This window comes from Oncorhynchus keta, chromosome 10 (assembly GCF_023373465.1).
Source record: "Oncorhynchus keta strain PuntledgeMale-10-30-2019 chromosome 10, Oket_V2, whole genome shotgun sequence".
NCBI lineage: Eukaryota > Metazoa > Chordata > Actinopteri > Salmoniformes > Salmonidae > Oncorhynchus > Oncorhynchus keta.
Window position 1 is genome coordinate 2020947 of NC_068430.1, and position 17158 is coordinate 2038104.

At 37.3% G+C, this 17158-nt stretch overlaps 1 long non-coding RNA gene across 1 annotated transcript; it reads left to right on the forward strand.

The window, feature by feature from the left end:
- The first annotated feature begins 7316 nt into the window (after positions 1-7316).
- LOC127932014 (uncharacterized) lies at positions 7317-13380 on the forward strand. Its single transcript, XR_008143555.1, has 3 exons — positions 7317-7389; positions 10461-10608; positions 13304-13380. It is a non-coding gene; the product is annotated as an uncharacterized LOC127932014 (long non-coding RNA).
- Positions 13381-17158: the final 3778 nt, after the last annotated feature.

The following is a 17158-nucleotide window of genomic DNA, read 5'->3' on the forward strand; positions in this document are numbered from 1 at the left end:
TGATAGACAACATACTCAGAATGTTACCTGGTGATATGGTGCTGATAGACAACATACTCAGAATGTTACCTGGTGATATGGTGCTGATAGACAACATACTCAGAATGTTACCTGGTGATATGGTGCTGATAGACAACATACTCAGAATGTTACCTGGTGATATGGTGCTGCTAGTGATAGACAACATACTCAGAATGTTACCTGGTGATATGGTGCTGCTAGTGATAGACAACATACTCAGAATGTTACCTGGTGATATGGTGCTGCTAGTGATAGACAACATACTCAGAATGTTACCTGGTGATATGGTGCTGCTAGTGATAGACAACATACTCAGAATGTTACCTGGTGATATGGTGCTGCTAGTGATAGACAACATACTCAGAATGTTACCTGGTGATATGGTGCTGCTAGTGATAGACAACATACTCAGAATGTTACCTGGTGATATGGTGCTGATAGACAACATACTCAGAATGTTACCTGGTGATATGGTGCTGCTAGACAACATACTCAGAATGTTACCTGGTGATATGGTGCTGCTAGTGATAGACAACATACTCAGAATGTTACCTGGTGATATGGTGCTGCTAGTGATAGACAACATACTCAGAATGTTACCTGGTGATATGGTGCTGCTAGTGATAGACAACATACTCAGAATGTTACCTGGTGATATGGTGCTGCTAGTGATAGACAACATACTCAGAATGTTACCTGGTGATATGGTGCTGCTAGTGATAGACAACATACTCAGAATGTTACCTGGTGATATGGTGCTGATAGACAACATACTCAGAATGTTACCTGGTGATATGGTGCTGCTAGTGATAGACAACATACTCAGAATGTTACCTGGTGATATGGTGCTGATAGACAACATACTCAGAATGTTACCTGGTGATATGGTGCTGCTAGTGATAGACAACATACTCAGAATGTTACCTGGTGATATGGTGCTGATAGTGATAGACAACATACTCAGAATGTTACCTGGTGATATGGTGCTGATAGACAACATACTCAGAATGTTACCTGGTGATATGGTGCTGCTAGTGATAGACAACATACTCAGAATGTTACCTGGTGATATGGTGCTGATAGACAACATACTCAGAATGTTACCTGGTGATATGGTGCTGCTAGTGATAGACAACATACTCAGAATGTTACCTGGTGATATGGTGCTGCTAGTGATAGACAACATACTCAGAATGTTACCTGGTGATATGGTGCTGCTAGTGATAGACAACATACTCAGAATGTTACCTGGTGATATGGTGCTGATAGACAACATACTCAGAATGTTACCTGGTGATATGGTGCTGATAGTGATAGACAACATACTCAGAATGTTACCTGGTGATATGGTGCTGCTAGTGATAGACAACATACTCAGAATGTTACCTGGTGATATGGTGCTGCTAGAACATACTCAAATGTACTCAGAATGATACCTGGTGATATGGTGCTGCTAGTGATAGACAACATACTCAGAATGTTACCTGGTGATATGGTGCTGATAGACAACATACTCAGAATGTTACCTGGTGATATGGTGCTGCTAGTGATAGACAACATATTCAGAATGTTACCTGGTGATATGGTGCTGATAGACAACATACTCAGAATGTTACCTGGTGATATGGTGCTGATAGACAACATACTCAGAATGTTACCTGGTGATATGGTGCTGCTAGTGATAGACAACATACTCAGAATGTTACCTGGTGATATGGTGCTGATAGACAACATACTCAGAATGTTATCTGGTGATATGGTGCTGTGATAGACAACATACTCAGAATGTTACCTGTTGCTAGTGATAGACAATATACTGAATGTTACCTGGTGATATGGTGCTGCTAGTGCTAGACAACATACTCAGAATGTTACCTGGTGATATGGTGCTGCTATAGACAACATACTCAGAATGTTACCTGGTGATATGGTGCTTCCAGACAACATACTCAGAATGTTACCTGGTGATATGATGCTGCTAGTGATAGACAACATACTCAGAATGTTACCTGGTGATATGGTGCTGCTAGTGATAGACAACATACTCAGAATGTTACCTGGTGATATGGTGCTGCTAGTGATAGACAACATACTCAGAATGTTACCTGGTGATATGGTGCTGCTAGTGATAGACAACATACTCAGAATGTTACCTGGTGATATGGTGCTGCTAGTGATAGACAACATACTCAGAATGTTACCTGGTGATATGGTGCTGCTAGTGATAGACAACATACTCAGAATGTTACCTGGTGATATGGTGCTGCTAGTGATAGACAACATACTCAGAATGTTACCTGGTGATATGGTGCTGATAGTGATAGACAACATACTCAGAATGTTACCTGGTGATATGGTGCTGCTAGTGATAGACAACATACTCAGAATGTTACCTGGTGATATGGTGCTGATAGACAACATACTCAGAATGTTACCTGGTGATATGGTGCTGCTAGTGATAGACAACATACTCAGAATGTTACCTGGTGATATGGTGCTGATAGACAACATACTCAGAATGTTACCTGGTGATATGGTGCTGATAGTGATAGACAACATACTCAGAATGTTACCTGGTGATATGGTGCTGCTAGTGATAGACAACATACTCAGAATGTTACCTGGTGATATGGTGCTGCTAGTGATAGACAACATACTCAGAATGTTACCTGGTGATATGGTGCTGCTAGTGATAGACAACATACTCAGAATGTTACCTGGTGATATGGTGCTGCTAGACAACATACTCAGAATGTTACCTGGTGATATGGTGCTGCTAGTGATAGACAACATACTCAGAATGTTACCTGGTGATATGGTGCTGCTAGTGATAGACAACATACTCAGAATGTTACCTGGTGATATGGTGCTGCTAGTGATAGACAACATACTCAGAATGTTACCTGGTGATATGGTGCTGCTAGTGATAGACAACATACTCAGAATGTTACCTGGTGATATGGTGCTGATAGACAACATACTCAGAATGTTACCTGGTGATATGGTGCTGCTAGTGATAGACAACATACTCAGAATGTTACCTGGTGATATGGTGCTGATAGACAACATACTCAGAATGTTACCTGGTGATATGGTGCTGCTAGTGATAGACAACATACTCAGAATGTTACCTGGTGATATGGTGCTGATAGTGATAGACAACATACTCAGAATGTTACCTGGTGATATGGTGCTGATAGACAACATACTCAGAATGTTACCTGGTGATATGGTGCTGCTAGTGATAGACAACATACTCAGAATGTTACCTGGTGATATGGTGCTGATAGACAACATACTCAGAATGTTACCTGGTGATATGGTGCTGCTAGTGATAGACAACATACTCAGAATGTTACCTGGTGATATGGTGCTGCTAGTGATAGACAACATACTCAGAATGTTACCTGGTGATATGGTGCTGCTAGTGATAGACAACATACTCAGAATGTTACCTGGTGATATGGTGCTTCCAGACAACATACTCAGAATGTTACCTGGTGATATGGTGCTGCTAGTGATAGACAACATACTCAGAATGTTACCTGGTGATATGGTGCTGCTAGTGATAGACAACATACTCAGAATGTTACCTGGTGATATGGTGCTGCTAGACAACATACTCAGAATGATACCTGGTGATATGGTGCTGATAGACAACATACTCAGAATGTTACCTGGTGATATGGTGCTGATAGACAACATACTCAGAATGTTACCTGGTGATATGGTGCTGCTAGTGATAGACAACATACTCAGAATGTTACCTGGTGATATGGTGCTGATAGACAACATACTCAGAATGTTACCTGGTGATATGGTGCTGATAGACAACATACTCAGAATGTTACCTGGTGATATGGTGCTGCTAGTGATAGACAACATACTCAGAATGTTACCTGGTGATATGGTGCTGATAGACAACATACTCAGAATGTTACCTGGTGATATGGTGCTGATAGACAACATACTCAGAATGTTACCTGGTGATATGGTGCTGCTAGTGATAGACAACATACTCAGAATGTTACCTGGTGATATGGTGCTGCTAGTGATAGACAACATACTCAGAATGTTACCTGGTGATATGGTGCTGCTAGACAACATACTCAGAATGTTACCTGGTGATATGGTGCTGTTAGACAACATACTCAGAATGTTACCTGGTGATATGGTGCTGCTAGTGATAGACAACATACTCAGAATGTTACCTGGTGATATGGTGCTGCTAGTGATAGACAACATACTCAGAATGTTACCTGGTGATATGGTGCTGCTAGTGATAGACAACATACTCAGAATGTTACCTGGTGATATGGTGCTGCTAGTGATAGACAACATACTCAGAATGTTACCTGGTGATATGGTGCTGCTAGTGATAGACAACATACTCAGAATGTTACCTGGTGATATGGTGCTGCTAGTGATAGACAACATACTCAGAATGTTACCTGGTGATATGGTGCTGTTAGTGATAGACAACATACTCAGAATGTTACCTGGTGATATGGTGCTGATAGTGATAGACAACATACTCAGAATGTTACCTGGTGATATGGTGCTGCTAGTGATAGACAACATACTCAGAATGTTACCTGGTGATATGGTGCTGATAGACAACATACTCAGAATGTTACCTGGTGATATGGTGCTGCTAGTGATAGACAACATACTCAGAATGTTACCTGGTGATATGGTGCTGATAGACAACATACTCAGAATGTTACCTGGTGATATGGTGCTGATAGTGATAGACAACATACTCAGAATGTTACCTGGTGATATGGTGCTGCTAGTGATAGACAACATACTCAGAATGTTACCTGGTGATATGGTGCTGCTAGTGATAGACAACATACTCAGAATGTTACCTGGTGATATGGTGCTGCTAGTGATAGACAACATACTCAGAATGTTACCTGGTGATATGGTGCTGCTAGTGATAGACAACATACTCAGAATGTTACCTGGTGATATGGTGCTGATAGTGATAGACAACATACTCAGAATGTTACCTGGTGATATGGCACTGTAATATACAGTGGATTATAAAGCTAATATACAGTGGATTATAAAGCTAATATACAGTGGATTATAAAGCTAATATACAGTGGATTATAAAGCTAATATACAGTGGATTATAAAGCTAATATACAGTGGATTATAAAGCTAATATACAGTGGATTATAAAGCTAATATACAGTGGATTATAAAGCTAATATACAGTGGATTATAAAGCTAATATACAGTGGATTATAAAGCTAATATACAGTGGATTATAAAGCTAATATACAGTGGATTATAAAGCTAATATACAGTGGATTATAAAGCTAATATACAGTGGATTATAAAGCTAATATACAGTGGATTATAAAGCTAATATACAGTGGATTATAAAGCTAATATACAGTGGATTATAAAGCTAATATACAGTGGATTATAAAGCTAATATACAGTGGATTATAAAGCTAATATACAGTGGATTATAAAGCTAATATACAGTGGATTATAAAGCTAATATACAGTGGATTATAAAGCTAATATACAGTGGATTATAAAGCTAATATACATTGGATTATAAATCTAATATACAGTGGATTATAAAGCTAATATACAGTGGATTATAAAGCTAATATACAGTGGATTATACAGTTCATATACAGTGGATGCACAAATGTACATTATCAGTATGAATATATCAACATGCAGAGAGATGCAGAATACTACAGTTATTTAATGTACATTTCAGAGATGGCTAAATGCAGCATAGTGCAGTAATTTAGAGTACAGTTCAGAGATGTCTTGATGCAGCATAGTGCAGTAATTTAGAGGACAGTTCAGAGATGGCTTGATGCGCTGTGCAGCATAGAGTGGTTAGTCCTTTAGTCTCTATGAGCCAAAAGGCTTGTTGGTGAGGGACACAGATCAGATTAAGTACCTTCCACAGTGAAGGGTATTCCACATTTATGAGTACTTCCCCAGTGATGGGTATTCCAGGGTGATGGGTACTCCACATTTATGAGTACTTCCACAGTGATGGGTATTCCAGGGTGATGGGTATTCCACATTTATGAGTACTTCCACAGTGATGGGTATTCCACAGCGATGGGATATTCCTCCTCTTAGTCAGAAGGGGAGGACAGCCTATATCTGGCCCTCTCCTCTCCAAACCCAGGTGTTTCTACTCCTTGTCAAGCCAAGAATTCCCTGAACGTTGAGTTCGGCTGGAGTAGCTAATTGTGTGAATTCCTGTGTGATTGCATTATCAGAGAATATCTGAGTCTGCTTGTCTGTGACATGTTGCTCCATGTGCAGGATGGTTAACAAACGGACCGTGTGTATGTTCTTCTGTATCTGTTACACAGAGAGGTCCTATTTGGTCTTCTGTATCTGTAACACAGAGAGGTCCTATTTGGTCTTCTGTATCTGTAACACAGAGAGGTCCTATTTGGTCTTCTGTATCTGTAACACAGAGAGGTCCTATTAGGTCTTCTGTATCTGTAACACAGAGAGGTCCTATTAGGTCTTCTGTATCTGTTACACAGAGAGGTCCTATTTGGTCTTCTGTATCTGTAACACAGAGAGGTCCTATTTGGTATTCTGTATCTGTAACACAGAGAGGTCCTATTTGGTATTCTGTATCTGTAACACAGAGAGGTCCTATTTGGTATTCTGTATCTGTAACACAGAGAGGTCCTATTTGGTCTTCTGCAGATGTGTATCTGTTACACAGTTGGCCTATATGGCTCTATACAGGAAGTACCAGGTAATAACATGACTATATACAGGAAGTACCAGGTAATAACATGACTATATACAGGAAGTACCAGGTAATAACATGACTATATACAGGAAGTACCAGGTAATAACATGACTATATACAGGAAGTACCAGGTAATAACATGGCTATATACAGGAAGTACCAGGTAATAACATGACTATATACAGGAAGTACCAGGTAATAACATGACTATATACAGGAAGTACCAGGTAATAACATGGATATATACAGGAAGTACCAGGTAATAACATGACTATATACAGGAAGTACCAGGTAATAACATGACTATATACAGGAAGTACCAGGTAATAACATGGCTATATACAGGAAGTACCAGGTAATAACATGACTATATACAGGAAGTACCAGGTAATAACATGACTATATACAGGAAGTACCAGGTAATAACATGACTATATACAGGAAGTACCAGGTAATAACATGACTATATACAGGAAGTACCAGGTAATAACATGACTATATACAGGAAGTACCAGGTAATAACATGACTATATACAGGGAGGTAATAACATGGTTATATACAGGGAGTACCAGGTAATAACATGGCTATATACAGGGAGTACCAGGTAATAACATGACTATATACAGGAAGCAAGTACCAGGTAATAACATGACTATATACAGGAGTACCAGGTAATAACATGGCTATATACAGGGAGTACCAGGTAATAACATGGTTATATACAGGAGTACCAGGTAATAACATGGCTATATACAGGGAGTACCAGGTAATAACATGGGGAGTACCAGGTAATAACATGACTATATACAGGAAGGTACCAGGTAATAACAGGACTATATACAGGGAGGTAATAACATGGTTATATACAGGGAGTACCAGGTAATAACATGGCTATATACAGGAGTACCAGGTAATAACATGACTATATACAGGAAGTACCAGGTAATAACATGACTATATACAGGAGGTAATAACATGGCTATATACAGGGAGTACCAGGTAATAACATGGTTATATACAGGAGTACCAGGTAATAACATGGTTATATACAGGGAGTACCAGGTAATAACATGGCCAGGTAATAACATGGGGAGTACTATACAGGGGGTACCAGGTAATAACATGGCTATATACAGGAGTATCAGGTAATAACATGGTTATATACAGGAGTACCAGGTAATAACATGACTATATACAGGAGTACCAGGTAATAACATGGTATATACAGGAGTATCAGGTAATAACATGGTTATATACAGGAGTACCAGGTAATAACATGACTATATACAGGAGTACCAGGTAATAACATGGCTATATACAGGGAGTACCAGGTAATAACATGGCTATATACAGGAGTACCAGGTAATAACATGGCTATATACAGGAGTATCAGGTAATAACATGGTTATATACAGGAGTACCAGGTAATAACATGACTATATACAGGAGTACCAGGTAATAACATGGCTATATACAGGAGTACCAGGTAATAACATGACTATATACAGGAGTACCAGGTAATAACATGACTATATACAGGAGTAAGGTAATAACATGACTATATACAGGAGGTAATAACATGGCTATATACAGGGAGTACCAGGTAATAACATGGCTATATACAGGGAGTACCAGGTAATAACATGGCTATATACAGGGAGGTAATAACATGACTATATACAGGAAGTACCAGGTAATAACATGGCTATATACAGGGAGTACCAGGTAATTACATGGCTATATACAGGGAGTACCAGGTAATAACATGACTATATACAGGAAGTACCAGGTAATTACATGGCTATATACAGGAAGTATCATGTAATAACATGGTTATATACAGGAAGTAGAAGGTAATAACATGGTTATATACAGGGAGGTAATAACATGGCTATATACAGGGAGTACCAGGTAATAACATGGCTATATACAGGGAGTACCAGGTAATAACATGGTTATATACAGGAAGTACCAAGTAATAACATGACTATATACAGGAAGTACCTGGTAATTACATGGTTATATACAGGAGTACCAGGTAATAACATGGCTATATACAGGGAGTACCAGGTAATAACATGGCTATATACAGGAAGTACCAGGTAATAACATGGCTATATACAGGGAGGTAATAACATGGTTATATACAGGGAGTACCAGGTAATAACATGACTATATACAGGAAGTACCAGGTAATAACATGACTATATACAGGAAGTACCAGGTAATAACATGACTATATACAGGAAGTACCAGGTAATAACATGACTATATACAGGAAGTACCAGGTAATAACATGACTATATACAGGAAGTACCAGGTAATAACATGACTATATACAGGAAGTACCAGGTAATAACATGACTATATACAGGAAGTACCAGGTAATAACATGACTATATACAAGAACTACCAGGTAATTACATGACTATATACAGGAAGTACCAGGTAATAACATGACTATATACAAGAACTACCAGGTAATTACATGACTATATACAGGAAGTACCAGGTAATAACATGGCTATATACAGGGTAGGTAATAACATGGTTATATACAGGGAGTACCAGGTAATAACATGGCTATATACAGGAGTACCAGGTAATAACATGACTATATACAGGAAGTACCAGGTAATAACATGACTATATACAGGAGTAGGTAATAACATGGCTATATACAGGAGTACCAGGTAATAACATGGTTATATACAGGAGTACCAGGTAATAACATGGCTATATACAGGGAGTACCAGGTAATAACATGGCTAACATGGGGAGTACCAGGTAATAACATGACTATATACAGGAAGTACCAGGTAATAACATGACTATATACAGGAGGTAATAACATGGTTATATACAGGAGTACCAGGTAATAACATGACTATATACAGGAGTACCAGGTAATAACATGGCTATATACAGGAGTACCAGGTAATAACATGGCTATATACAGGAGTACCAGGTAATAACATGGCTATATACAGGAAGTACCAGGTAAATAACATGGTTATATACAGGGAGTATCAGGTAATAACATGACTATATACAGGGAGTACCAGGTAATAACATGGCTATATACAGGGAGTACCAGGTAATAACATGACTATATACAGGGAGTACCAGGTAATAACATGACTATATACAGGGAGGTAATAACATGACTATATACAGGGAGGTAATAACATGGCTATATACAGGGAGTACCAGGTAATAACATGGCTATATACAGGGAGTACCAGGTAATAACATGGCTATATACAGGGAGGTAATAACATGACTATATACAGGAAGTACCAGGTAATAACATGGCTATATACAGGGAGTACCAGGTAATTACATGGCTATATACAGGGAGTACCAGGTAATAACATGACTATATACAGGAAGTACCAGGTAATTACATGGCTATATACAGGAAGTATCATGTAATAACATGGTTATATACAGGAAGTAGAAGGTAATAACATGGTTATATACAGGGAGGTAATAACATGGCTATATACAGGGAGTACCAGGTAATAACATGGCTATATACAGGGAGTACCAGGTAATAACATGGTTATATACAGGAAGTACCAAGTAATAACATGACTATATACAGGAAGTACCTGGTAATTACATGGTTATATACAGGGAGTACCAGGTAATAACATGGCTATATACAGGGAGGTAATAACATGGCTATATACAGGAAGTACCAGGTAATAACATGGCTATATACAGGGAGGTAATAACATGGTTATATACAGGGAGTACCAGGTAATAACATGACTATATACAGGGAGTACCAGGTAATAACATGGCTATATACAGGGAGGTAATAACATGGTTATATACAGGGAGTACCAGGTAATAACATGGTTATATACAGGGAGTACCAGGTAATAACATGGCTATATACAGGGAGTACCAGGTAATAACATGGCTATATACAGGGAGGTAATAACATGGTTATATACAGGGAGTACCAGGTAATAACATGGCTATATACAGGGAGGTAATAACATGACTATATACAGGGAGGTAATAACATGGTTATATACAGGGAGTACCAGGTAATAACATGGCCATATACAGGAAGTACCAGGTAATAACATGGCTATATACAGGGAGTACCAGGTAATAAAATGACTATATACAGGAAGTACCAGGTAATAACATGGCTATATACAGGGAGTACCAGGTAATAACATGGCTATATACAGGGAGTACCAGGTAATAACATGACTATATACAGGAGTACCAGGTAATAACATGGCTATATACAGGGAGTACCAGGTAATAACATGACTATATACAGGGAGGTAATAACATGGCTATATACAGGGAGTACCAGGTAATAACATGGCTATATACAGGAGTACCAGGTAATAACATGGCTATATACAGGTAATAACATACCAGGTAATAACATGGCTATATACAGGAGGTAATAACATGACTATCTACAGGAGGTAATAACATGACTATATACAGGGAGTACCAGGTAATAACATGGCTTTATACAGGGGGTACCAGGTAATAACATGGCTATATACAGGAGTACCAGGTAATAACATGGCTATATACAGGAGTATCAGGTAATAACATGGTTATATACAGGGAGTACCAGGTAATAACATGGCTATATACAGGAGTACCAGGTAATAACATGGCTATATACAGGAGTACCAGGTAATAAAATGGCTATATACAGGGGTAGGTAAGGAGTACCAGGTAATAACATGACTATATACAGGGAGTACCAGGTAATAACATGGCTTTATACAGGGGTACCAGGTATTAACATGGCTATATACAGGAGTATCAGGTAATAACATGACTATATACAGGGAGGTAATAACATGGCTATATATACAGGGAGTACCAGGTAATAACATGGCTATATACAGGAGTATCAGGTAATAACATGGTTATATACAGGAGTATCAGGTAATAACATGGCTATATACAGGGAGGTAATAACATGACTATATACAGGAGTACCAGGTAATAACATGGTTATATACAGGAGTATCAGGTAATAACATGGCTATATACAGGAGGTAATAACATGACTATATACAGGAGTACCAGGTAATAACATGGCTATATAGAGGAGTACCAGGTAATAACATGGCTATATACAGGAGTACCAGGTAATAACATGGCTATATACAGGGAGTATCAGGTAATAACATGACTATATACAGGAGTACCAGGTAATAACATGGCTATATACAGGAAGTACCAGGTAATAACATGGCTATATACAGGAGTACCAGGTAATAACATGGCTATATACAGGAGTACCAGGTAATTACATGGCTATATACAGGAGTACCAGGTAATAACATGGCTATATACAGGAAGTACCAGGTAATAACATGGTTATATACAGTGAGTACCAGGTAATAACATGGCTATATACAGGAAGTACCAGGTAATAACATGGCTATATACAGGGAGTACCAGGTAATTACATGGCTATATACAGGGAGTACCAGGTAATAACATGGTTATATACAGGAAGTACCATGTAATAACATGACTATATACAGGGAGTACCAGGTAATAACATGGCTATATACAGGGAGTACCAGGTAATAACATGGCTATATACAGGAAGTACCAGGTAATAACATGGCTATATACAGGGAGTACCAGGTAATTACATGGCTATATACAGGGAGTACCAGGTAATAACATGGCTATATACAGGGAGGTAATAACCTGGTTATATACAGGGAGTACCAGGTAATAACATGACTATATACAGGGAGGTAATAACATGGCTATATACAGGGAGTACCAGGTAATAACATGGCTATATACAGGGAGTACCAGGTAATAACATGGCTATATACAGGAAGTACCAGGTAATAACATGGCTATATACAGGGAGTACCAGGTAATTACATGGCTATATACAGGGAGTACCAGGTAATAACATGGTTATATACAGGAAGTACCATGTAATAACATGACTATATACAGGAAGTACCTGGTAATTACATGGTTATATACAGGGAGTACCAGGTAATAACATGGCTATATACAGGGAGGTAATAACATGGCTATATACAGGAAGTACCGGGTAATAACATGGCTATATACAGGGAGTACCAGGTAATAACATGGTTATATACAGGGAGTACCAGGTAATAACATGGCTATATACAGGGAGGTAATAACATGACTATATACAGGGAGGTAATAACATGGTTATATACAGGGAGTACCAGGTAATAACATGGCCATATACAGGAAGTACCAGGTAATAAAATGACTATATCCAGGAAGTACCAGGTAATAACATGGCTATATACAGGGAGTACCAGGTAATAAAATGACTATATACAGGAAGTACCAGGTAATAACATGGCTATATACAGGAAGTACCAGGTAATTACATGGCTATATACAGGGAGTACCAGGTAATAAAATGACTATATACAGGAAGTACCAGGTAATAACATGGCTATATACAGGAAGTACCAGGTAATAACATGGCTATATACAGGGAGTACCAGGTAATAACATGGCTATATACAGGGAGTACCAGGTAATAACATGGCTATATACAGGGAGTACCAGATAATAACATGGCTATATACAGGGAGGTAATAACATGGCTATATACAGGAAGTACCAGGTAATAACATGGCTATATACAGGGAGTACCAAGTAATAACATGGCTATATATAGGGAGTACCAGGTAATAACATGGCTATATACAGGGAGGTAATAACATGACTATATACAGGGAGTACCAGGTATGGTTATGTACAGGGAGTAACAGGTAATAACATGGCTATATACAGGAAGTACCAGGTAATAACATGGCTATATACAGGGGGTACCAGGTAATAACATGACTATATACTGGGAGTACCAGGTAATAACATGGCTATATGACAGAGAGTACCAGGTAATAACATGGCTATATGACAGAGAGTACCAGGTAATAACATGGCTATATACAGGGAGTACCAGGTAATAACATGGCTATATACAGGGAGTACCAGGTAATAACATGGCTATATACAGGGAGGTAATAACATGGCTATATACAGGGAGTACCAGGTAATAACATGGCTATATACAGGAGTACCAGGTAATAACATGGCTATATACAGGGAGGTAATAACATGACTATATACAGGGAGTACCAGGTAATAACATGGTTATATACAGGAGACCAGGTAATAACATGGCTATATACAGGAGTACCAGGTAATAACATGGCTATATACAGGAGTACCAGGTAATAACATGGCTACATACAGGAAGTACCAGGTAATAACATGGCTATATACAGGGAGTACCAAGTAATAACATGGCTATATACAGGGAGTACCAGGTAATAACATGGCTATATACAGGAAGTACCAGGTAATAACATGGCTATATACAGGAAGTACCAGGTAATAACATGACTATATACAGGGAGTACCAGGTAATAACATGGTTATATACAGGGAGTACCAGGTAATAACATGGCTCTATACAGGAAATACCAGGTAATAACATGACTATATACAGGGAGTACCAGTACTGTATTTTTTTTGTATTCATCCTGTTAGCCAATCACAAGCATTCACAGTCTCATGTCAGGATTAGAACACCATCCATGTTTCTCAAATGAAAATGTCTATGTCTACATATCTATAATACAACACATTATTACACCACTACATATCTACAATACAACTCATTATTACACCACTACATATCTACAATACAACACATTATTACACCACTACATATCTACAATACAACTCATTATTACACCACTACATATCTACAATACATTATTACACCACTACTCTACCACTACATATCTACAATACATTATTACACCACTACTCTACCACTACATATCTACAATACAATACATTATTACACCACTACTCTACCACTACATATCTTCAATACAACTCATTATTACACCACTACTCTACCACTACATATCTACAATACAACACATTATTACACCACTACTCTACCACTACATATCTACAATACAACACATTATAACACCACTACATATCTACAATACAATACATTATTACACCACTACTCTACCACTACATATCTACAATACAACACATTATTACACCACTACTCTACCACTACATATCTACAATACAACACATTATTACACCACTACTCTACCACTACATATCTACAATACATTATAACACCACTACTCTACCACTACATATCTACATTACAACACATTATTACACCACTACTCTACCACTACATATCTACAATATAACACATTATTACACCACTACTCTACTACTACATATCTACAATACAACACATTATTACACCACTACTCTACCACTACATATATACAATACAACACATTATTACACCACTACTCTACCACTATATATCTACAATACAACACATTATAACACCACTACTCTACCACTACATATCTACAATACAACACATTATAACACCACTACTCTACCACTACATATCTACAATACAATACATTATTACACCACTACTCTACCACTACATATCTACAATACAATACATTATTACACCACTACTCTACCACTACATATATACAATACAACACATTATTACACCACTACTCTACCACTATATATCTACAATACAACACATTATTACACCACTACTCTACCACTACATATCTACAATACAATACATTATTACACCACTACTCTACCACTACATATATACAATACAACACATTATTACACCACTACTCTACCACTACATATATACAATACAACACATTATTACACCACTACTCTACCACTATATATCTACAATACAACACATTATTACACCACTACTCTACCACTACATATCTACAATACAACACATTATAACACCACTACTCTACCACTACATATCTACAATACAACTCATTATTACACCACTACTCTACCACTACATATCTACAATACAACACATTATAACACCACTACATATCTACAATACAACACATTATTACACCACTACTCTACCACTACATATCTACAATACAACACATTATAACACCACTACATATCTACAATACAATACATTATTACACCACTACTCTACCACTACATATCTATAATACAACACATTATTACACCACTACATATCTACAATACAACACATTATAACACCACTACTCTACCACTACATATCTACAATACATTATCACACCACTACTCTACCACTACATATCTACAATACAACACATTATTACACCACTACTCTACCACTACATATCTACAATACAACACATTATAACACCACTATATATCTACAATACAATACATTATAACACCACTACATATCTACAATACAATACATTATTACACCACTACTCTACCACTACATATCTACAATACAATACATTATTACACCACTACTCTACCACTATATATCTACAATACAATACATTATAACACCACTATATATCTACAATACAATACATTATAACACCACTACATATCTACAATACAATACATTATTACACCACTACTCTACCACTACATATCTACAATACAATACATTATTACACCACTACTCTACCACTATATATCTACAATACAACACATTATTACACCACTACTCTACCACTACATATCTACAATACAACACATTATTACACCACTACTCTACCACTACATATCTACAATACAACACATTATAACACCACTACATATATACAATACAACACATTATTACACCACTACTCTACCACTACATATCTACAATACAATACATTATAACACCACTACTCTACCACTACATATCTACAATACAACAGATTATTACACCACTACTCTACCACTACATATCTACAATACAACACATTATTACACCACTACTCTACCACTACATATCTACAATACAATACATTATAACACCACTACATATCTACAATACAACACATTATAACACCACTACATATCTACAATACAACACATTATAACACCACTACATATATACAATACAACACATTATTACACCACTACATATATACAATACAACACATTATTACACCACTACTCTACCACTACATATCTACAATACAACACATTATCACACCACTACTCTACCACTACATATCTACAATACAATACATTATAACACCACTACTCTACCACTACATATCTACAATACAACACATTATTACACCACTACTCTGCCATTATATATCTACAATACAATACATTATTACACCACTACATATCTACAATACAACACATTATAACACCACTACATATCTACAATACAACACATTATTACACCACTACTCTGCCATTATATATCTACAATACAATACATTATTACACCACTACATATCTACAATACAACACATTATTACACCACTACTCTA